Genomic DNA, 24,869 nt, shown 5'->3' on the forward strand with positions numbered 1-24,869 from the left:
GTTAAAAAGACAGACCTACCCTGACTGGTGTGGCTCAGAGGGTTGGCCATCACCCTGAAAACTGAGAAGTTGCTGGTTCAATTCCCAGTCAGCGCACATGCGTGGGTTGCAAGTCAGGTCCCCAGGTGGAGGTGAAGAGGCAGTCGATCGATGTTTCTCTCCCTCTTTCTCCCTCCCTTCCCCTCTCTCCAAAAAGAAAGAAATAAAATCTTACATTAAAAAAAAATAGACATATAAGAAGGCAACGGGCATGGGACATGGCATGTGGTCAGGAGAGGCAAGCCCAGGGTTTTGCTGGAACACAACGGAAGTGCTCCTGACCGACCAGGAGGCGCTGGCCATTGAAGGGGGGCCAGACGCTCCAGAGTCGAGAGGAAGCTAAGGCGGCTGCCAAGGCTTTGCCACAGTCCCTGACTGGCTTCTGTCTGATTTTAAAGGGCTAGAGATAAACCTTCCTTCACTCCTTTAATCACCAGTTTCTTCAGTTCTTGATGTGCAGGGGTTGGCAAAAGTTGTTTGAATGAAAAAATAATACAATAATCAATAAATAATAATAAAAGTTAAACTGTTTTGTGTACACTCACAACCGTAAACCCATTTTGGCCCAGCCCTGTATTTATAATGGCTATTTAAAGTCTTTTGTCTTTTAAATTCAACGTCTAGTTGTTCTCACAAGTCATTCCTGTTGCCTGCTTTTTGTGTGTGTGCATGTATGTGTGTGTGATACTTTCCTGTTTTTCACATGTGTCATAAATGATTGCAAACCACCGGGCATTTTAGATGATACCCAAGCAGCTCCAGGTGCCGGCCCACCGTGCTGAGCTTGTTAATGTTTGCATGCTCTCTTGTTGCTAACTGGCCAGATTATTCTAGCAGTGTCTTCACACGCTCCACACCTACGCTGTGAAGGCTGTGAGGATGCCCTTCGGAGGCGCAGCACTGGCTCTGCCCCCAAATACCAAGCAACGGCAGCGGTGTGGGCAGAGCCCCCTTTGACCATCTCTTTCCCTGGCCACACTCAGCTGTTGAACTCTCCTAACAGCGGGGTGATTGCTTTCCTGTATCAAACATGTTCTGGGCCATGATTTGTTCTGCAAACAAATCCAACCAAAAAGGATCACGCTGGAGGTCACTGTCTGAGATTCTTCTGACTCCACCAGTTCTCCTCTGAGCTCTCCCTTCCCCCATCGCTCTGATAACCTGGCCAGCCTAAGTTAAATATATTTCTTTGATAAACTTATCAATCTTCCTCCCCTTCTTCCCCTGCCTTCACTGTTTTTAATTGCAATTTGAGCCTTGTACTCCTCCACCCTGTTGCAAATAAAGGTAATTCCTTTGTGGAAAGATTCAGAACTCTTCATTACAGCCATTTTCCCCCACCAGGCAGAATCCTTGAGCCAGGGCTCCATTGCTGGAGGCAGGGACAGTGGCATGCTTCCGCTGAGTGACTTGGGAGCTCTGAGATCTGGGAGGGGACAGGAGTCCCAAGTCTCCTCAGTTTACTTCTCCAGGTGTGGAGCCATCGCCTCAGAAGCTGGGCAAGGGGACAGAGGCCCTGGGATTGGCAGCAGCCCCATCCCAAAGCCTCTGACCCATGAGTGGGGACTAGACTAAAGAAAAGTGTCCCCACCTTTCAGCCACACGTGCTTGGATCTTAACCTCAGCAACAGGTCGCCGGGGGCAGAGTGAGGAATGTTCTCATGTGTCCCTCCCAGAAAGACAGCTCCCCAAGTGGGAGCGGGGAAGGCTGTGGCCTGTGTTTTAGCTGCCCTGGTTTGAAGTGGCAATTCTGTTTTGCTGAGTTGAGACAGGTGAGGGAAGGAATGGGTCTTGATTCAAATGTCTCAGTTTTCCAATTTTCTTACTCAATTTTAGTAAGAAACTTTGGCTATATGTTTTGTTTTGTTTTTTCTTACTCAACAAATGCCTTTAAGAGCATATCCAGAGCTTTAACTTTTTTTTTTAAATTTTACCCATTTTTGTGAGGAAACAGGGTTTGCACACCTCCTCATACTGTCATGAGGGAAGTGAAACTCCCCAGTGATCAACAATTATGCATGTTACAACCTCCTATTCCATTTCACAGAAAATACCCTCTTGAGTACCTCATGCTATACTACATGCGATATAGTTATATAGCAAATATCATCTTTTTGATACTACTCACCTGCATTAATATACTGTGGGTGGGGCATAATTTCAGATTCTCTCTCGAGACTTGCCACTGCCTAATTAATTGCTGCTATAGTGATTTGACTCCTTTGGACAGCTTTTAAAAAAACATTTTAACCCAGCAAGTGTAGATATGATCTACTACCCATTCTTGCAGGTCAAAAGTAGATATCAATTAAATAATATGTGTGAAAGTACTTCATACTAACAATGTAAGATATAATTTCAGCTATCTGAATGTAATGCATTTTGTTAAATTCTTCACATTTTTATTAACTATCAATATGACCCCAGATAACTTAAAGTTATATGAGCAAAAATTACATAATTTGGTTTTGGGATACTATTCCTGTGCTTCTTGATGACACATTTAAAAGAGAGAAAGTTAAAATAAAGATAAATTAGACTCACAATGGGGCCAAAGTAGAAATGATTCTAGAAACCATGTATGTAAATGAAAAGTTCTAGAACGGAAAATTTTCAAATTTTTGCAAACAAATATGAAGTCTTTTTCCACAGAAGACAGAAGTTAGGATTGGTGACTTGGATAATGATTTAAATTCAATATCATAACTTTTTAATGATTCAATGATTAAAACTTCATAGTAATGAAAATATATTGAATATTGTATTGTTAGTTTTGAAACAGAGGCTGCATAGTCTTTCATCAGGAAAGATGTAATTAGAGATTCCTGAACTTTAGATTTTTGTCAGTCAGCATGTTGGAATTAGCAACAACTTGAGGAATAACTTTGGACTAAATGGATGATTTCAAAACTGTGTGCAGAGAAACAAAAAATTCTAGAAAGTTTATTGAGAGGGTCAGAGAGGAGAGCACACGCAGGAATGACCTCTTAGAGTGCCATGTTTTTGGGTTTTTGTTTTGCTTTTTTTTTGCACTCAGTTATAAAAATTTATTCTTCTCTGTCTCTCTCTTTTTTTTTTTAAGTATTGGAAAGTAATATGGGACTCCTTAGAGGAAAAAAGAAAGAACTACACCAAGTAAAAATATCTTGTAAAACAATGTTGACAGCCTAAGTTTGTAAGCCACTGGCTAGACAAACTATCAAGTCTCTTTGAACTTTTAGATTTACTATTGATGAGGCTTTGGATTAGAAGGCAGGTAGTTGGCAGCGAAGGTTTCCAACCATGCCTCTTCTGTCCTTTCTGGAATTTTTCTCAATTTGGTCAAAGTTTTACCTGATTCATTTTCAATTTTCTTTTACTAGACTCATTTCCCAATTCTAATTCTTGAGACGCTTTCTGCATCCTATCCAGGGTAAATTCTTCCAGGAAGAAATGGCTCTTCACTGAGGAGCATGCCTGGGGCATTGTTGTTATAAGACGATTTCATTCTGTTATCTTCATCACAAAAAGAGAGAAGATTTTGACCCAGCTTCACCTTTTCTAGCAGAAGGACGCAAAGGTGCCGTGTGTGCTTACCCTGCCGTCCTTTCTCATTCCCCCGCGGCCGGCAGCTGGGGGGTGTGAGACAGGGTGTGCTTCTGACCCGCTAGAAGCAGGAGGACGGTACAGAAATGGCCCACGTTGCTGTCATTTCCATAACCTAAGACCATTTTTATGACTTTTGATTTATAATAGAAATGACAATTGCAAATATTTCTTCATATGTGTACAGAATCAAACACAGAGCATAAAATTCCCTTAACAACACAGAACCCTACCAATTAGGTCTAAAACTGAGTACTTTTCTTGAGTCTAAGAACTTAAAAAGGCATCTCTGATGGGGGTGTTCTCTCGTTCTCTCTCTCCCTCTCTTTGCCTCTTTTTTTCTCTCACAGAGACACAAACTTGTAAATATTTCACTAATAGCCACAGCTTAGAATCAACTATGTCATTATTTTACATCTAAAGTTATTTTCCATGAAGGTAAATTAAAATATTTCAAGAGTGTTTCCGGTCATTTAAAACATTTTCACAGTACTTTGTCACATACCTTAATTTTAATATAACACTACAGGGTAGTATTTCTTTCATTTCTTTTTTCCCTTGTAATCTTAATGAATATAAAGATCCCTTTGCCCAGAGTGGTCCTTTGTATCAGATAAGTGAAAATGTATGTATACGTGCATTTTTTTTAATATAACTTCATGCCATACACAAAATATATCCAAGGATATCATATCAAAGGGTCTTTCTTTTTTTAATAAAGAAGATAAAAGGAAAGGATAAATGTGTACCCAGCACTACCTTAATACCATTTGCCACTTAATATGTAGCATCTCACAGAAGCGCAAATATATTTTTGAAATGAGAATATGGAGACTCAGTTAATTCAGTCACAGAGTGAGCACATAGCCCAGTTGGAACTCAGGGGAGATCTTCTCCTTGCATGTTTTTCTGTTTTATTATCTCCAGTGTTAATGAAGAGATAGTAAAAGACTAGTCCACAGATCATGTTTATTCTTCATGAGCCAGACAAAGGTGTTGATAAAGCTCCTGCCCCAACAATTAGTAGCTAGATGAATTTGGTGGATTTAAATTCTCTGTGTCTCAGCATACTCATCAGTGAAATGGGGAGAGGCACATTAAGTTGTTCCATGTGGCTCTTGGGAGGAACAAATGATAGAATCTAGGTAAAGAGCCTAGAATACAGAATGCTCATAGAATGCACAGTGCTTCATAGTTGGGAACACAGAAGTCTCCCAGTATATTCCAGTGATCCGTATTATTTCTCTGATCCCGAGACTTTAGTTCTTTTACCTCCTACTCTATGATTATGTGGCTGGGATTTTTTCCCCCCAGAAATTACTTTCTTTTCTGTTTTTTCTCTTTCATATAACTTTGTCCTAGGGTTTCTTTAAAAGACAATGCAAATATGTTAGCAAATAAGGTTAAAATGAGCCAGGGGAAATTGAGTGTATTAGCCTATTTTCCTGTCACTGAAGACTTAATTCTCCTGTTAGACAAAGCGTAGCCTCCCTGTGCTCCCTGGGCGCTCATGTGTGGGCCTGGTTCATCTGCGGGGATTCACTTAGCAGTTCCCAACGCATTTATGCAGCATTTAACCTTCTGTTTTCTGGTGGCATTATTATAAAGCAAGGATTCAAAAGCTGATTACCTGCTATCACTTCTTTTATATATTTGGAGCTTCTGTTTATTGTCTAGCACTCACTCTCAGGTCACAGACCTGTGTATTCATTTCTCCATTAGACACCTCTTGGGTTTCCAAAAGGCAATTCCAGCTCAGTGTCACCTGAGCCTCCATCTTTCTTCCAAATTCCTCCCGCTGACTGTATGAACTTGATTTGCTATATATCTACGCACACCGGTATAAACCTTGAAGCCATCTTGATTCTTCTGTAGTTTGCAACTAAATTTTTTTAGAAAATATTGCAACGGCCTTCCAGTTGGTCTTCCCAAATCTGGCCTTTCCCCCTTTCAATCCCAGAGGTTATGGTACCATCAGTACATTATTCCCAAGGTGCACATCTGGCCAAGCCTTCCAAACAGCTCCCCCTTCTAAGAGCCATCCTGTTGGAAGAGACTTCAATGGATATTTCTTCCCTATTAGGAAAAAATCATGCTCCTTAACACAGCATGTAAAACCCTTCATGATCTGATGCCTATCTTCCAACCCGATTTCCTTTTCTGTCCCCGCGCCATCTCACCAAATATTCCAACATGGAGAAGTAGTGAAGTTTCCAAACCAAACCGACACCCACTGGCAGCCTCAGGAGCTGTTTTCCTTACCTAAGGTACCTGGGCCCCTTTTCTCTTCCTGTTCCGTTCCTTCTGATTATTTCACCCTCGATCAGTACCACCTGACTCGTGAGGTTTTTTGACAGCTTAGGCAGAGTTGGGAGCCCACGGAGCCTTGCAAATACCTCATACAAACCTCTATGGTAGTTCGTGTGCTTCATTTCCCTATTTCTAGCTCGGAATGATAATGACACTAAGCACAAAGGGCAGTTAGAAGAATTGAAGGGTGTGTAATGGCTGCTGTTACGTGTGAACCTGGCTAGGCCATCATGCCTAGTTGCTTGGTCAGACAGCAGTCTAGATATTGCTAATGAAGGCATTTTTTTTAGATGTGAAAAACCTGCAAATCTGTGGACTTGAGTAAAGCGGTGTCCTTCCACAATATGGGTGAACCACATCTAATCAGCCTAAGGTCTTAAGAGAAAAGACTGAGGCCCCAAAGGAGAAGGAATTTGTTCTCCAGGTTGCTTCTGACTCAGTACTGCAACATCCACGCCTGCCGGAAGCCCCAGCGTCCGCCTGCCCTGCACATTCCAACCTCGCTGGGCACCGCAATCATGCAAGACGATTTCTTTAAAAATCTCCCTCTCCTCTTATCTTGCCCCCCAACTTCTCTCCCCACTCCCCAGTGGATGCTGTCTATTGGTCCTGGTTCTCTGGGGAACCCTGAATAATCCAGGACAACCTGTATTCAGTGTTTACAATGGTTGCCTGTCTAGAACAAGGACTGTATAGCCTACAGTTAGATATGCCTTAAATATAGTCTGATATGAGCACCCAATATAATTGTTAATCAAATGATGACTGCCTTGCATTTGAATCAGAACAAAGAGCTGACAAAATTTCTCTCTACCTCTTTGGCTTTCACGCCTCTCCATCCCTCACCATAAAGTTCATCTTTTAGACTCATCTCTATGATTCTTGAAACACACACTCAAGTCAAAAGGGCTCAAACTCCAGACCATACCTGATGTTTTTATTTTCCATCAGCTTAGAACCTAATAAGTGCATCATTACAAAATAGGGTGCCATCTTCATACAAGAAAGGCCCAAGTACACATCCTCCCACTGAGGCTCAGATCTGTGATACACTTAGGGCCCTAGATAAAGTGACCCCATTAATCCTCACAGAACTTTGCCCAGACAGTGCCTGCCAGGGAAAGTTTGTAATAATTTCTGTCAACTGAGAACATATTAAAATCAGATTGGGGGGCACAAGATGCATGAGTCTTGATCGACCCTACAGGTTTTATGGTGCCTTTCAACTGTCAGTGTGTCACAGTAAAGGAAAAAAGGACTGGTCCTATCAGAGACCCACCGAATCATAATCTCTGGCTGTTAGGCACTGATGGGTATATTTGAAACAAAATTATTGTATTTTTGTACTTTCAGGTGATTCTAAAATATACATTGGGTTAAAAACACCAGCTGTCCTATTCAATGTAACTTGCTTCTCGCGATGAGTGGAAGGGAGGAGTTAAAACAGCTGGCGTATGACCCATTTGCTTCCTTAAGGGACATTTTGCATCCTGAAGCAGGTAAAGAAATAGGAAAAAGCGCATGGCCGGTCTAGTCTCCTGTCAACTGCACTTGCAGTTGAATATGTTAATGGTATTTTCTTAAAAGAGGAAGGCATTTATCTAGTGAGTGCCTTCAGCAGGACCTTCCCTGTAAAGGACTGCATATTGTAAATGATCTCAGACTCGAAGTGTCTCGGCTCCCCGGAGAAAGCCACATGAGAGATGCTGCTCTTTGGGGGTATGAAGCAGGGATGTTGCAGAACATAGAGACTCCTTACTGTGTTACATAACAATCTTTAAATTCCCACTTGAAGATGCTGTCTAGATTCTGGACCATTGATGGCAGGTCTGATGTAGGAAGACGAAACCTCACTTCCTGTCTTGGAACTCTGCTTTGTCTGAGCCCCTTTTCTGTCCACATCCTTGGGATTATTAGAAAAATTTGACACTAGATAAGATGGCTGATGTATCTGCGACTGACTTCACAGTCTTGTCGTTTGTGTTAGTTCAGAGAGCAGTGAGTATTTGGGGCATTCCAGTTTGCCAGCTTAAAGAGCTAGACTGGAGGTAGGGAAGTGGATGATGTTTAATTTTTATCCTGATGGCTAGAGATTCTAAACACTGGTGCCCAGATTGGTACAAGAAGTCAAAGGAGCAATTGGCCTGCAAATCAGGTCATCCCCTGCCTTCTTGTGTACACATATAATCTTATCTATCAGAAGGGAAGGGATAGCATGTTCAATATCTCTTTTTCATGAGATTAACACTGTAGACAATGGTAGTGATGATGGTTGTGTTTTTAAAAACCTGTCCATCCTCAGTGAAATGAGCCCTCAACTTTATGCCCCACGCCCCCAGAATAGCTGCTATGGTACTTCAATTCCCAGGAAGAAGATTGTCTCAAGAATCAAAGGCAATGCCCCCGAGGCTCATGCCAATCAGTGTGAACAATTTAAACACTTGGCTACCTGCTTCTCAAGTAGCCAGATAACACCTGCTAATGATCACTTCCTTTCATAAGAGGTCCGCAGAGATGCCATAAAATAGTCCCTCAGGAAATCTTACAAGTCTTCTCTAAGTGCTAATGAGACTTCTGAACTTCCCATGGTGACAGATGGGAGCAGGGGAAGTCCAGGTCATGAGCTGAGTGATGTGCACGTGCCACTGGTCTCCCTTCTCAGGGGTAGGGAGCACATTGAAAATATCACTTCTCTTTCATATTACATTTATTTATTTTTGATTGTGGTGGAGGAGTTAAATGAGACCTACCCCCAATACATTGGTAAGTGCGCAATACAGTATTTGAACTGTACAAAGGTGTGCGGCAGATTTCTAGAACTTACTCATCTTAATTAACTGAAACTTTATACTTGTTCATCATCAACTCCTCACTCCACCCCCACCCCCGCCCTCCAGCCCCACTGTGCTCTGTCGCTGTGAGTGTGACTGTTTCTGATACCTCACATAGGTGAAATCACTTCCCCTTCCATGACTGGCTTGTTTCACTTAACATAACAGCCTCCGGGTTCACCTATATTGCTAAAGCGGCAGGATTTCCTCCTTCTTAAGGCTGATCAATATTTCATTGTAGGTATATTCTGCATTTTTCTTAACTCCTCATTCCCCTCTGCCTCCAGTCCCTGGCAATCACCATTCTATATTCTGTCTCTATGATTTTGACTACTCTCAGTACCCAAGTACCCCATATAACTGAATTGGAATTATTCAGTTTTTGTATATGTACAGTGGGCTTATTACACTGAGAATAATGGTTTTTTTTGTTGTAGCATGTATTGGAATTTCATTCCTTTTTAAGGCCAAATCATATTCTGCTGTATGTATATACCACATTCTGTTATCCATTCACCTTTCCACAGCCCTTGGGTTGTTTCCACATTTTAGCTACTGTGAGTGATAATGCTCTCAACATCGGTGTACAAATATCTCTTCAAGACCCTGTTATCAATTGTTTTTGGTATATTCCAGATAGTGAAATTGCTGGATTTGGGATATATTCCAAATAGTGTGATTGCTGGATCATGATAATTTTTTTTTTTTTTTGAGGAACTGCTGAATTTTTTTTTCATGATAACTGTTCCATTTTCCATGCCATCAACAGAACACTGGGTTTCAATTTCTCCACATCCTCATGCCAACAATTTTAAAAAATTTGTTTTGGTTTTTAATGGTTGCCATCCTAATGGGTTGGAAGTCTGTCTCACTGTAAGTTTGATTTGCATTTTCCTGATGACTAGTGATGTTGACAATCTTTTCATTATACTTGTATATCTTCTTTGGAGAAATGTTTATTCATGTCCTCTGCCCACTCTTTAAATGTTGGTGTCATTGCTGTTAGATTTTAGGAATTCTCTTTGCCCATTTTTAATTGGGCTTTGAATCTGGCTATTGAGTTGTAAAATTCCTCATATATTTTGGATTTAACCTCTTATTAGATAGGTGTTTTTTCTCTCAATTAGAAGGCTGTCTATACTCTCTTGTTTGTTTCCTTTGCTGTACAGAGAAATTTGATGTAGTTTCACTTGTCTATTTTTGCTTTTATTACTTATACTTTTGGTATTATATCTAAGAAATTATTACCAGTACTAATATCAAGGACTTTTTCTATATTTTTTCCTAGAGGTTTTATACTTCCAGGTTTTTGGTTTAAATATTTAATCAAGGTTGAATTGATTTTTGTATACAGTGTGAGATAAGAGTCCAATGTATTGTTTTTTGCATGTCTATATCCAGTTTTTCTAAAATTACTAAAGAGACTGTCTGTTCACCATTGTGGATTCTTGGTACCCTTGTTCAAGAGCAGTTGGCCGCATGTGTGTGAGTTTATTCCTGGGCTCTCTATTGTGTTCCATTGGTCTATATGTCTGTCTATGCCAGCACCATATTGCTTTAATTACCGTAGCTTCATATTATATTTTGAAATCAAAAAGTGTGATACCTCCAGCATTGTTTTCTTTTTAAGATTGATTTGAATATTTGAGGTCTTTTGTATTTTATATGAATTTTAGGGTTTTTACCTATTTATATAAAAATTCCATTGGGATTTTGAGAGAGATTGTATTGAATCTATAGATTGTTTTATAGAATATGGGCATCTTAACAATATTAATTCTACCGATCCATGAGCACAGTGTGTCTTTCCATTTCTTCAATTTATTTCATCAGTGCTTTATAGTTTTCAGTATATAAATCTGTCACTTTCTTGGTTAAGTTTATTGGTATTTTATTTTCTTTGGGGCTATCTTAAAAGTTATAAGTTCATTGCCAGAATATAGAAATTCAGCTGATTTTTATATGTTAATTTTGTTTCCTGCAACTTACTGAAAGTGTCTGCTCTTTCACACTTTTACATGTTCTTCATGGCCGCACTTATATGACAGAAAGAATGACTGGAGAAAGTGTCGTTTCTTTTTTTGAAAGAAGTATCGATAAGCAGCTTAAATGGGTGTGACAGGCCTGAAGGTCAGCAAAGGGTTAGGGGTCATTTAAAGAGTTAAGGCCTGAAAGACTGGAGACCAGGCCTTGGGAACTTATTAGCTGTTTCCCCACAAGGAAGTCAATAGTTTCTCTGAGCCTGCCATTCTACTTCCAAAATATAAGGTCAATGAACTTGCTATTGTGTAAATTTTCTCTGGCCCCACTCATTTCGACTCAATTCATCTTTAACTGTATACTTTCTGAATATACTTTCTGTTTCGATGAATTATGGAGATATAGAAATTACAATGAAAAATAGCACATCTAATTTCATCCTAATTTTTTCAAGCATCTCAATCAAAGTGCTGAAAAGGTTAAAGGAGAATCCTCAAGGATCCGGAAACTATTGCAAACAGCAGCAACTGAGAACTTGCTTGGAATTTCTGGTTTTAAAGTTAAATACTCATTCCATGTGCTTAGTCTATGCCATGATTTATTCCATTGTTTTCTATAAAAATATATGCTTTCCCCAGTCAGCTATGATTCTTTAAGTAAAAATGATGTTTTGACTGTATTGCCCATTAGAACACCCTCTAGTCTGCATGTGATGCTCTAAATTTACATAGGAAATGATTAAAATTAAGCACAATTAAACATTTATCCACAGGTAAACTAGACACATTTCAAATGCTCATTATCCATTTGTCTCTGGTTGATACAATATTTGACAGTGCAAAGATGGAACATTTCTGTCATTACAAAATGAGTTACCAAATATCACTAATTTATAAAATAACCAGGAATTCTTCTGAGTACATTCTGAATTTTGAGAATTACAGCTCAGTGGATGTTGATGTTGAAGTATGTCAATTTGTGGTATAGGAGAAATAAAGTGCAAATTGGGAGTCAGAATAAAAGATTCATATCAAGTTTTGCAATTTATGAAGTGAGATGTGGGATTTAGGAAATTCACTTATATTACTAATGTGTCTGGATACATTTGCTTATCTCTATAATGTTATGTTAACAAAAGTAAATGCACTTCCTACCTGGCAGGATTGTTCTGAGATTAAAATGATATAGTACACAAAGACAAGCATTGTATCTCATTAATATTTATATATTCTGAAGCTAGCAGTGTGATGGACTTATCTAGGTATTCAAAAAATATTGAATTACTGAGGGACCGGATGCTGTTATGCATTGCTATGGCCAATTTGAAAATCAACCTGTCTATGAAATTTTATCAAAACAATTTTGGTCATTAAGAAAAAAATGTTTTCACTAGATTCAATCTCATCCTCTGAGACTTATTTCTAAATGTAATCTGTTGCAGGAAAAGGATTAGCAGGTCACTATTAAGTTTTGGTCAATATTTGTATTTACTTTAAGGTTAAAGAGATGACTACACCTTTTCTTAAAACTAAATCACCTCTGAACATTTTCCATTCATAATCTGTTTTATTTTATTTTTTTCTTTATGCCAACTGCCCTTTAGGGCAGGTCGCTGCTGTTTCAAGGTTGCTCCTGCAGACCCTCACTTTTGCAGAGAGTTGAACCAGGAAGTTGTAGAAGAAGGTCTGTGGGAGAGAGAGAGGGGTCAAGGTTAGCTCTTCAGCTTCTCCTGAACCTCTGGGGCCTCTGGATTTGTAGGGAATTCTGTGTGTATGACCTGGTTTTCACTTACAGCAGATCAGCACCCCTAGATTTGGATACAGCTCGGCGGAGGGGTTGTTTGTAAAGCAGGAGTATTTCTTGCGTTCTGATGTTAAGGAAAAGAATAAAACATCTGTGAGAAAAAGGACCAAGAAATGTTCATAAATCAGAGCAGATTTTTTTTTTTTTCATTATGTAGGAACCAGTAGCTCTATGTTTACCGGAGTCTCCAAAGGCATGTTTGCAACTCAGTCCAATATTAGATGGGAGTCATTGAATGAGATAAGATACATAATTTATTTCAAATAATTATTTTAAAAGCCTGTGACTACCATAGGGTATATTTGAACCCAGCATCAGACAGCTTAAGCGATTGGTGTAAAAATACAAACTGGGAGTTCAGTGTGTGAGTAGGGGTAAAATTATATTCAAAGGATACCTGACAGGACAAAGAGTCTTTTTTGTGTGTGCCAAAAGAAAGATTTGAACAATAATAAGGGATGGCATAGAAGGAAAATGGTACCGTTAATCTATGTGCTCACAGAAGCATTCAAGGAAGAGGTAGACCTTGAGTGTGGTATTGAAAATAAGTCTACCACTGGGATAAGGTTTAGTTTACTGAGCCAAATATGGTAGGAACAAGTGGATTAAGCAAGATGGAAATTTAATTATTTTTCTCACATAAAAATCCGTCTGGGTGCAGGCAGTCAGGACCCACATGTGGCTCCATTATCTTCAGAACACTAGCTTTCCTTTGTCTTGCTGCGGCGCCATCCTAATGCTTGGCCTCTCTTCATAGTGACCTCAAGGGGCATAAGTAATGTTGAAAATCTAGCTTTGATATCCAAAAGCCAGAAATCAAAAAGGAAAGAAGAAAAGAAGAACATCTTATCCCCTCCTTTGGAAAGCTCTTTAGAAGGACCCACAGAATGGTTCTACATATAACTTACTGGATGGATTTCAGTCATTGTATGGCCATAGCTAGTTCCCAGCAGGTCAGAGAGAAACATTTATATCCTAGGAGGCAATGTCCTTCCCCCAAATTTGGGTGTTACTAAATAAGTAAAAGGAGAATAAATATGTATTAGACAGCTGACTGTTGCTGTCACAGTGCCCCCTTTTGACAGCCCAAAGCTCTGTGCATGCCTTTCATCCCGTACACAGAGCACCGCCTCCTCCCTGCCTTCGGGAGGCAATATCCCGAGGCCTTACACAGTTACTAAGTCTGCTCAAAGTTCGCAGTCTCTGAGGGAGATCCATTTCTCCCCTAGGTCCAGAAGTGTCATCCAGTGTTATCTAAATTGAAAACAGTCTATTTCTCCCATTATGAGAGAAACAACTTGAGATTGCTATTCAGAAAAGGAGACAATAATATTACAGTGAGAAGTGATTGATAAGAAGTACTGAGTGCAACAGGAGCTTAGAATAAAGCACAGTTATTTGAGACTGGGAAGATCTAGAAATGCCTTATAGGGGAAAAGTTCATCTGCACCCCAACGAATGGATATACCTCAACAGGTAAGAATTATCGCTCAAATGATAATAATAATAATAATAGTAATGAAACTTAACTAATATTTGCTAAATGTTTCCTCTGCTTCATGCATCTTTATTTCTCTACACGTATTAACTTATTTGTTTATTGTTACAATCCACAAAGCAAAATGTTTATCCTCATTTTACAGAGGGGTTAAATATCGTGTGTGTTCACCCAGCTAATAAGTGGTAACACTGTGATTTGAATCCACTCAGTTGGGTGCTGTGCTCCTAACTACAATAGATCACTTTTTATGCTATTGACATAAATAGAGGGAACTCACAATAAGTTTTTGAGATTTTGCAAAGAATATTATAAAAACTAGCAGGTGGTTTTAATGTATGCTATGGCACAAGAGTCATTGATTGCCCAACCCCTGTGTGTGAGCAGATGTTTGTGCAGTGTCTTTGTTTTATTGTTGTTGGGAACCTATCTTAGAACTGTGTGTTCTAATGCTGACGAGATTATAATATTTAGATCAATACTTAAGTTTACAGACATAATATAGACATAATCACATACTTCAGACACATGTACGTGCTGGCGCCAATATTCACTGTGAGTTGGATGGACATTGCCTGGACATGCATGGGACCAGAGCCATATTTATGTGCCGCCAACAAAAGCTGGTGGAAAAGAAAACAAGAAAGAGAAAGCTAAAAGTACTCTTAACTCTGCAGCCACTTTCTTTATTTACCATCCTTTGTTCAAGGTTGAAATACCAATTGATTATGGGAGAATATTCTGAAGTAACAATTGAGGAACACTTTGTTTATGCTTTTCTTTTTAGTGTTGCTTTGAAGAATGTCTAATGCAAGGGAAATGAAGCTTTGATGTTGATTACAGATAAATTTACATTTGTAGTTCTTGGCACAGTTGACAACAAATACTTTCTAGTTAAATGTAAACCTACATTATGGTAGGTTTAGTGGAAGATTCACTGTCTAAAATATCACTGTCCAATAGGACTCTCTGGGATGCTGGAAATGTCCTGGGTCTGTGTAGTCTAATGTGGTAGCAGCCAGTCACATGTGGCCAGAGCAAATGAGGAATTGCATTTAAACTTACTTGTTAGTTAATTTAGATTTAAATAGCTACCCATGAGATTTTGACAAACTAACTCGGTAATGATCGTCTCCTTGCTCCTATTGGATTACTCACGGACCATCATGCCCAATAATTTTAAATATTTTATTGTGTATCATTTTTCGGTATATTAGGCATGTCCTGAAAGTATCCAGCCATACGCTATGAAAAATAAAGTGGTTTATTGAAGAAGATACAAGGTACAAGAAACATTGTACATAGAACAATTACACCTCAGTCCCCTTCAAATAGACACCGTAGGACCTCACACAGCTCTCCTAACTGCCTTCATATTTTCCTGAATCTCATCCATGATCTGAAATCTCTTCCCCTTCAAAGGTGATTTTAGTTTTGGGAAAAGCCAGAAGTCACAGGGCATTAAATAGGGGCTGTAGAGGGCCTGAGTCACCTGGGTGATTTGATGTTTCACCAATGAACTGCAAGAGACGTGACGCATGAGCAGTTGTGTTGCTGTGATGAAGCTGCCAGTCACCCGCTGCCCATAGCTGTGGCCTTCTGAGTCATCTCAATAGTCTCCACAGAGGAACGTTTAAATGTAAGGCAAAATTTGATACAGATTCATTGTTCTACTTGCTCAATCATTTTGAATGTGACAGCCACATAATACACATGCTCACTCAATGGCATCTGCTGCGCCCACTGACTAGTACAGTGAAGTCATCATTGTTCACACATGTGCATTCCAGTCCACTCTCATTGGCTGCCAGGTTACTTTGATGTCGCGCAAACTATTCTCCTTATACTAACAACGGATGGACTTTTTCTGGACAGACCTGGTAGACTTTAACTGAATTTTCTATTTTTAGATTGTAACACTTGCAGGCCTTAGGGGATGTGTGTTCTAGATAACAACAAAGCAAGTGAAAAAATACCACCAGGTAGGAACTGAATCAGAATGGCCTAAGACAGTGATTTTCAATGCATATACCACAAAAATTTTTGAAGCATCAAATACCTAAGTATTGAGTCAGGGGCACTGACCTCTTTTCCCTTAGATCATCAATAAAAAAATGGCAACAGCCATGACAACAATAGCCATCTGGTGTGAATGAATCAAAGTTATACCTATTTTTTGTCAGGTTAGCAAAATGTATATTTTTTTTGGTGTGCTGCACAATTTTAGTAATTAGTTTATATGTACCATGAGATGAAAAAGGTTGAAAATTGCTGGTCTAAGAAAACAAAGAAAAAGTTTAATACTTTAGTTGATCATTTAAAAAAAAAAAACAGCTTTTGAGTTTCATAAATTTTGAAATTTGTCTTTTCTCTATATTTTGATTCTTGCCTGACCTTGTTATTTCCTGTCTCTTTTTTATCTTGGCTTCACTTACTTTGGATTCACTGTTCTTTTTTCACTCTCTCTGTAAAAATGAAAAGCAAGACTACTAGTTTTAGACCTATGTTCTCTTCTAATGCAATAATGTGAAAGCATGTCTCCTTCTGTGCATGGTTTTAGCTGCATTATGTTATATTGTTGTTATCATTCAGTTAGAAATATTTCTAGTTACTATTGGTTATTTCTGATTCATGACTTATTTAAAATGTGTTTCATTTCAAAATATTTGACATCATCCTAGATAGCTTATTTTAATCAACTTATAATTTAGTTCCATTGAGGTCAGAGAATATGTTCCCTCTATTTTAATCTTTTCAATCTTTTTAACTGCATTGGCATGTTTTTACTGGCTTAGCAAATGATCTGTCTTGGCAAAATTACCACAAAAGACTTAAAAAAAATGTATGTTTTGCTGTCATTGGATATAATCTATGTATATCAGTCAGATCAAGGAGATTGACATTGTCCAAATGATTTTTTTTGTTGTTGTTTAAACAATTGCTTAGAGAAGGGTGTTCAAATCTTTTTGTCTATTGTGGAATTGTTTAGTCCACCCTTTAAAATTATAGGTTTTGCTTCATATATTTTTGGACTCTGTTATTAGGCACATAGCGATTGGAAATTGTTATGTCTTCCTGTTGAATTGTTCCTTTTATTATTAAGAAAAGTACATTCTGCACTGGAAAAAGCCATGTCAAGGGCGCGGCCTCAGGGAAGTGTGAAGAATTGAGACCAGTAATGCTACTACTCTAAACTAGATTTTTACAATGTTTCAGTCTCATACCTACTTCTTGGTTTGGCTGAGACAAATCAGACTACTTATCGAAATTGTTTTATTCTTTTATTTAATAATAGTTATTGAATATCTGTTATGTGTCACGTAAACAAAATATTTGCCTTTGAAGAACTTAAAACATCTCACCATTTATAAATTATATAACAATGAGTTAGCATTATATGAAATCATCTGTTAAGACTTTACATATGCATATATGTTTATATTTTTACAGTTTTTTCATATATAAAAATGCATGTATACAACCACTAACACATATATTTTGCTGAATTTATTGGTCATTCATTTTTTCTCTTCTCCTTCTCTTTTTACATTGAATTCTGATTCATTTGTCTGATGAGAGTCCTGTGGATGTTTTTTTCTCAAATATGTGTTGTGGATGATATATTCTTAAGTATTAGTAGATGGTGCAGACCGTGTTAGCCTGAGACTAGGATAAACTTAGATAAATCATAGTTTGTCTAAGTTAATTGAATTCCTTATAGAAGTCCAGGTTTCCTAATTTATGTATCATCTCCAGGCATTTAAAACCAGCCATACTCACTAAAAATGTCTGCTCTGGGACCTGCATAAAAGTATATGGAGACTGTACTCCAAGTGCCTAACCATTAAGGGGGCCTCTGAAGGAACATTCTGTGGAGAAGAAAACTAAGACCCAGGGAGGGAAGATGGCTGGAGCCAAGCCATGCAACACAGTAGTGGCAAATGTGGTTTAATGGTCCAGTTCATTCATTGCTGATCAGGGCGATGTTCTCTTCTCTGACATTTGAGACATATTTTGGGATCTATTCATTCTGTAAAGCTTGCTGATGTTAATTTAACTTGTTATTTCTAACATTATTTTTCATTTCCCCCCATTATAATAGGTTTCACAGGTTGAATCTGCATCTTTCAACCTGGTCAAAACAGTTTATCTCAAATCAGGTTTGACTGACAGATAAACTTGAACTTTTAGCTTCTCTAAAAATGTTCAATTGCATGTTTCAGCTAAGCTGGCTTTATCTGCTGTAATGATAGATAAATCTAGCTTCAAAAAAAAAAAATGTGGACACATCCCTAAGGCAGCATTTCAACTAGAAAATGATCTCTTGGTTTTCGGTCTTATATCACTGTTAGGGTTCTACATTCCTATTCTGAAGACATGAGAGAGTTTGAATTCAGGACAGTTTAAATTTTTATGCAATTAAAATTCCACTTCATTATCAATGTCAAAGGAAGATGGAATATACTTTCTAAGAATGTATTATCCACAAATCAATTTCTTTCCACTGCCAAATGTATAAAAGTAAGACTTTTTTTAAAAAGACTGTGTATGCTGCAGGTGGGCTCGCGTTCCCTGGGCCCCTGAGAGCCCTCTGCTGGCTGAGTGTTGTGAGGTCTAAATGGGTTGCCATCTATGAAACAGCTAGTCTAGGACAAGAGAGATACTGAAAAAAGCAATCCTCCTCAATTTCCTTCTCACTTATCTAAAAAACTCTACCATTGATTCACTGGTACCTCTAATTCTTTTTAGATTGGAAAATATTATATATAATGTGATTTAATAGATACCTGAATAAGTAATGCCACTGGCTCATTCTGTGTCTACCTGTAATCTGGGGTAAAAATGATTGGGGTAGGCAGAGTAGATGTTATCAGGGCACCGCATTGCTGTGAAGCTTCATAAGCATCCATTTGACAAATTTTCATTTAATTCTTACTATGGACCAGGCTGTGTGAGATAGCTCCTGGAGACACATAGAGCTCATATGTAAGGAGGATTATTACTGAGTTGACCTTTAAGGATATTAATTGTATCATATGCATCCACTATCTCTTTTATGTATGCATGTATTTCTTTATTTTTTATTTCAAACACTCACTCCACTGATAATTTGACAGTAGCGTTTTCACAAACAAAATTCAGGCTGGCGTGACATTTTACGTGGCCTCGCACAGCTGTGTGGCCAGAGTCTGGAGAGGTCTGTGTGAGGACCGCCTTGAACTGCCCTGCCCTGCCCCGCCCCCGTAACACAGGATGCCTTTCTATAACAATTTTAAGGGTAACCTGGAAGGAAATAGCATTACCGAAGGTCCCCCAAACATGTTGTTCCCTATCAGGTCGACAGTAGTAAGAATGAGAGTTGGGTGGCCTTCTAGAACCCTCTGGTAGAGCCCCCACCACGTTCCGCGTTGTTCTCTTTCCTCTGAGCCCAGCCATCAGCAACATAGCGTCCCGCTCTGACGTTAACGAAGACCTGAGTGTGTGCCTCGATCGGCCATGCTCCATGGGCAGCGCTGAGGGGGCTCTGCCCTTCCTACCTGCCTGCTCAGCTTCCCTTGGGCAGTGAGAATCCACCTTCCACCAAAGAACACACAACCCCAGACTCCAGCCTGTGCACTGGGCTTACCGAACCCTGAAGCTCGCTCCCTGAGATGAGTCCTGATGGAAGAATAATTGTGTAAGTTATCCAGGATGGACTCCCATCAGTGGATGCATCTCTTCTTACCTCTGATGCATTGAGGTCAGCATTGCGGAAGTGTACAGGCAAAGAGCACATGCGTGGGAATGGGTGAGCTCAAAACTTCGCAGGCAACTTTTCTTGACTTGTTATTTCTTCCTTACTGAGCTCTTCCAAAGTATTTTAATCAATTCCAAAAATGGAAGAGGGAAAGAGAGGAGAGAAAGGAGAGGGAGTGAAAGAGAGGAAGAAATGAAAGCCAGGAGAGTGTGTTAGATTTTTCAGATCACCTCCACATCTTTTGGTATCCAAGATGGAATTCTAAGTATTTCAAAATTACCCCAGGAGGCTCCATGTCTATTTGAACCCCTGGTTTCAGTTTTTACATGAAAGGATATGAATCGGTGAGTGGGTTTCCTGGGACTAATGTTGGCATTACTGTTGTTGGTCTGGATGAATGGATGAATAGGTAGGTAGGTAGGTAGGTAGATGATAGAGACAGATGGATAGATAGATAGATATTGATAGAAGATAGGTAGGTATGATAGTATTTTTTTTGGGGGGAGCACCTTCAATGTAAAGGTGGGTAACTACCTGCTGTGTTATCAGTGACATAAAGGACAGCCTGCTTCATCTTCTTTACAATTGTCTTTCTTGATGACAACTTTTACAAATTTCCTCAGGAAGGGGCAAAGCCTCTCATTCTCTCCTTACAACAGGGTAACAACAAAGCCAAACAGGAGAAAGTATTTTTGTAGGAGAAAAACTACATTTTACACGTGTTAAGTAAACATCTTCATTTATATTTAAGTGATACAATGACCCTGCAAGGACATTTTTTTATCATTTCTGTTTTATAGATGAAGAAAGTAATGCCAAGAAAGGTCATTTTCACTGTCCGGGTTTAGAATACAAACACATGTCTCTATTACTCCAACACTGTATTTTTCATTAATTTCATATCTTGTTCTCATCGGCAGCTCAGGTGCTGCATGTATGCCTTTTGGAGAGAGAAAAAACACATGTTATTTAGTATACTTTTTTTTTCTTACTTGACCTATTTGTTTAAAAAGTTTCATTTGATAATTTCAGAGTCCTAAATTTGTGGCCTATGGAAATGTCAAACTGAGTTAGCTAAACTGTATATTTGATTCCAACAAAATCATTTTCTCTTCTCAGCTTATGTGGAAGGACAATGGTAGCTGGAAGGACAATGGTAGCCAGAAGGAGAGAGAGGTAGAAATGGGAAAGAAGTGAAAGAAACAAAGATAAATTCCTCAAATTAGCCATCATCCAGACTTTTTCTCTCCTCTCCCTTGAATATAGGGAAAAAAGGCACTTTGAACCTTTTGCAAAATACAGAAATTCCCCTTTCTGTGTGACGGGGCCCGCTCAGGAAGCTTGCCGCCGCCTGCTGGTAGCTGGCGGCCCTGTGTCCCTCCTCCTCCTGACCTGCCGCAGGGAGGTCTTGGAAACTCCGAGGTCCCAGCCTCACTCGCCCCGTCTGCATCTCTCCATGTGCCCAGCACAGCTGGGCTCCAGAAACCAGGCTTCTTGCCAGTCAACTCCAACTCGCCAAATCTTCACAAGGGCAGCTGGGACACCAGAACCTTCCTGGGAATTTCCCAGCCGCCAGCTCAGATACTGTATCCTAGTTTGCTGAGCTCAAGTGATTAAAGATTGGCAAAGATAAATTAGCCACCAGTCCGGAAGGATTGCCTGTCTCATCCAAACATTTGCCCAACACTGATTCCAAGCAGCATTTGAACTTTGTTTGTAACTAGCGAACAGATGTGGGCATTTCAGAGAGAGTTAATATGGCACCGTCCACAAAACTGGGGTGAGGTGAGTTTTTTCTCTAAAAGATGTTTTGGAACAACAACACAGAAAATGTCATTCTTCTTTGACAGTTGACTTGAGAGACAATCACACAATGTTTCTTTTTTGCTTTTTGTAGGTTCATCTCCCAAGGCTAGATGATTCTCTAGCTTGTGGTTCTGTACCAATAGCAAGGGAGGCACCATGTTCTGCCACTCCTCACATGTGGCTTTGGGAAAAGGCAACTGTTTCTGGCCCGAGGTCCATTGTCTAGGGCTGGCCACCCACAGCTACAAAGTCTGGCTCTGGGGGAAGAGCTAAGTAGCAAAATCTCCTGGCATGAAGCTTGGGCTTGTGCTTAATTGTAGGCCTTGCCATACAGCAGAGACTTACTATGTGCTAAGAACCCCTTCTTTTCTGTCTGACACATCACACCATTATCTCATTTAATTTTCATATCAATTTGTAAAGAGAATAATAATACTAATAAATGCTGCTAACATTTGTTGAGCACTTAATATGGGCTGGAAATTGTGCTTAAATATTATATGTATTTTCCTTATATATGTAGTTGCTCTGATATTAGGTGCAGAATTTGCCCCTTTATCATAAAATTTCAGTTAGTGAGATTCATTTTGGGGAGTAAATGTACAGCATGGTGACTATAATTAATAGTAGTGCATTGCACACTTGAAATTTGCTCAGAGAACAGATCTTAAGTATCCTTACCGCCGTAAAGGGGGGTCATGTGGTAAATATGTATAAAAGTGTTAATTGGCTTGATTGTGGTAATTAATTCACAATGTATATGCGTATCAATACTTCATGTTGTATGCCTTAAAGAGATATACAACTTTTCTAATTGACTTTATCTTTTTTAGTGCAGTTTAAAGTACAGCTGAGAGGAGGGTACAGAGGTTTTCTGTGTACTCCCTGCCCCCATGCATGCGTAGCCTCTGCCATTAAATGTCATCTGCTATTCTCGCGCCCCCACCCCGTAGTGCGATTGTTACAACTGCTGAACCTGCATTGACACATCACAGTCCCCCAAAGTCTTTAGTTTACATTGTGGTCCTCTCCTGGTTTGTACATTCTATGGCTTTGGACAAATGTGTGATGCCATGTACTGCGATAATTGCATCATACAGAATATTCGCTCTCTGAACACTCTCTGTGCTCCAATCATTCCTTTCTCCTTCCCCTGCCTCCCCCGCACCAACCCTTGCAAATCACTAATCTCTTTACTGTCTCCATAGTTTTTCCTTCTCCAGAATGTCACATAGTTGGAAACATTCATCTGTAGTGTTTTCACACAGGCATCTTTTGCTTAGTAATATGCATTTAGGATTTCTCCATGTTTTTCCATGGCTCAATAGCTCTTTTTTTTAGCACTGAATAATACTCCAGTGTCTGGGTGCGCTACAATTTATTTATCTGTTCACCTAATGAAAGATGCCTTGGTTGTTCCCAAGTTTTGGCAGTTATGGATGAAGCTGCTGTAAACATTTATGTGCAGGTTTTCGTGTGGATATAAGTTTTTGATTGCTTTGGGGAAATACCACAGTGCATGATTTCTAGACAGTGACATACTAAGAATATGTTTAACTTTGTAAGAAACTACTACTTCTCCAAAGTGACTATAAATGTAGACAATTTTTATTTGTCAATTATACCTCATTAAAGCTGGACATATCATATGCATTTTATCACACAATACAAGCTATGACATAGGGCCTATAGTACATATGAAGAAAATGAAAGTCAGAGAGTTTAAGTGATTTCCGAGTGTGCGCAGCTACTAAGTGGTGGGGCAGGTGTCAAATCTAACTTTCGGGGACGCAGAGTGGAAGAGCGCTGGCTTCCGAGGCAGGTGGGTGGGAGTTCAACCCCTGCTCCGCTGACCCCAGCGCCAGCCGCCTGGCAAGGTGCTTAACGTCGCTGAAGTTCAGGTGCATCCACGGGGGAGGATGAACCCTGCAACTGCCTGCCAGGATCAGAGATCCGGTAGGTAGGGGTGCCTGTCACTTGGCAGCCTTTCAATAAATGAGGTCTGACTAGTCTTTCTCTGATGATCCTTTCAGGGCAGGCAGGGCACGAAGCTTCTTCTTCAGTCTCATCTGTCCCATCTTGAGCTTAGACTAGGGCCTCGGATTGGAATGGCCATTTAGGTTGGAGATTTAATGGATCCAGTCGTGGGACACTGAGCAGAAGGAAACGAAAGAGCCTGTAGAGCTGCAGCTCCCCTCTTGGTGGGTAGTTGGTTCTGTTATTTTAACGGCACAATAACGTGTCTCTGAGCCTGAAGGTCTGGGCTCTCGCTTAGGTCCTGCCCTTTTGGTAACTATACTTATCCCAGAATTTGGATTTCTTACTTTTCAATCTTCGTGTGCCATACAAGTGAGGATGGTTAGACTATTTGTGATGTTCAATGTGGAAGAAAAGTGTTCATGATGCTGAATTTTGACGACAGGAGCTTCTAGGGAGATGAACCTTCAGAGGGACTAGTGATAGCTCTATGAGATCAAAACTTTGGGTGAGGTTGATCATATTGTGCAGAGCACAAGGTTCTCTATTTATTTATATCATATTTTATCCTGATGTGATTTCTTCGAAGGAAGAAATAATGTGGCATATTCCCCTACTTCACTGCACACTATTTGAGCAGAAATAATTAAACTGAATACTCTTTTACCACTTGGAGAGGAAGCTGTTTATATTAATATCTCAAGTTCAGATCTGGTGGATCTATACCACTGCCAAGGATAGAAAAAGAACTGGAGTTGAGCTGGATTATTTGCTTTACCTGTGATCACATGGCTGGTGAAAGTCGGGGCCTAGGTCGCTGCAGTTTAGACTTCAAGTCCAAAGAAGACTGTCTTCTGGGTGGAAATAGGTTCTTTGTTATGAAATACATTTAAATTGATTAAAATATATTTCAATTCAAAAATTATAATGCAGCAGGAAAACTTTTTTTAAAAGACTGTTTATTATTTCATTGAAAATTAACTAATAACAAAAATATACTCATTGCATGCCAATGTAATAACATATCCTTTATGAAAAATAACTCTGTTTTCAAAACAGAATGAATTTACCTTTTCTTCTTATGGTTGTTGTTCAGTTACAGTTGTCCTGCCTTTTTCCCCGTTGCTCACCCTGACCCTGTCCCCCAGTGGGAAAATTTAAGGCAAAGGACAGAAGTATTTTTTCTTTCTGGGTGTTGGGTTTACATGTGAAGTGTGTCTCCACAGGGTCTAATGTTTTGTGTTATGCTTTCTTTTTCCTGTGTGACGTCTGAAGCAAAGGTCTATTGTTTTCCACCATTTCA

Source organism: Pteronotus mesoamericanus, unplaced genomic scaffold (assembly GCF_021234165.1).
Source record: "Pteronotus mesoamericanus isolate MK-2021 breed Mesoamerican mustached bat unplaced genomic scaffold, CSHL_Meso_final contig_101, whole genome shotgun sequence".
In the NCBI taxonomy this organism is placed as follows: Eukaryota; Metazoa; Chordata; class Mammalia; order Chiroptera; family Mormoopidae; genus Pteronotus; species Pteronotus mesoamericanus.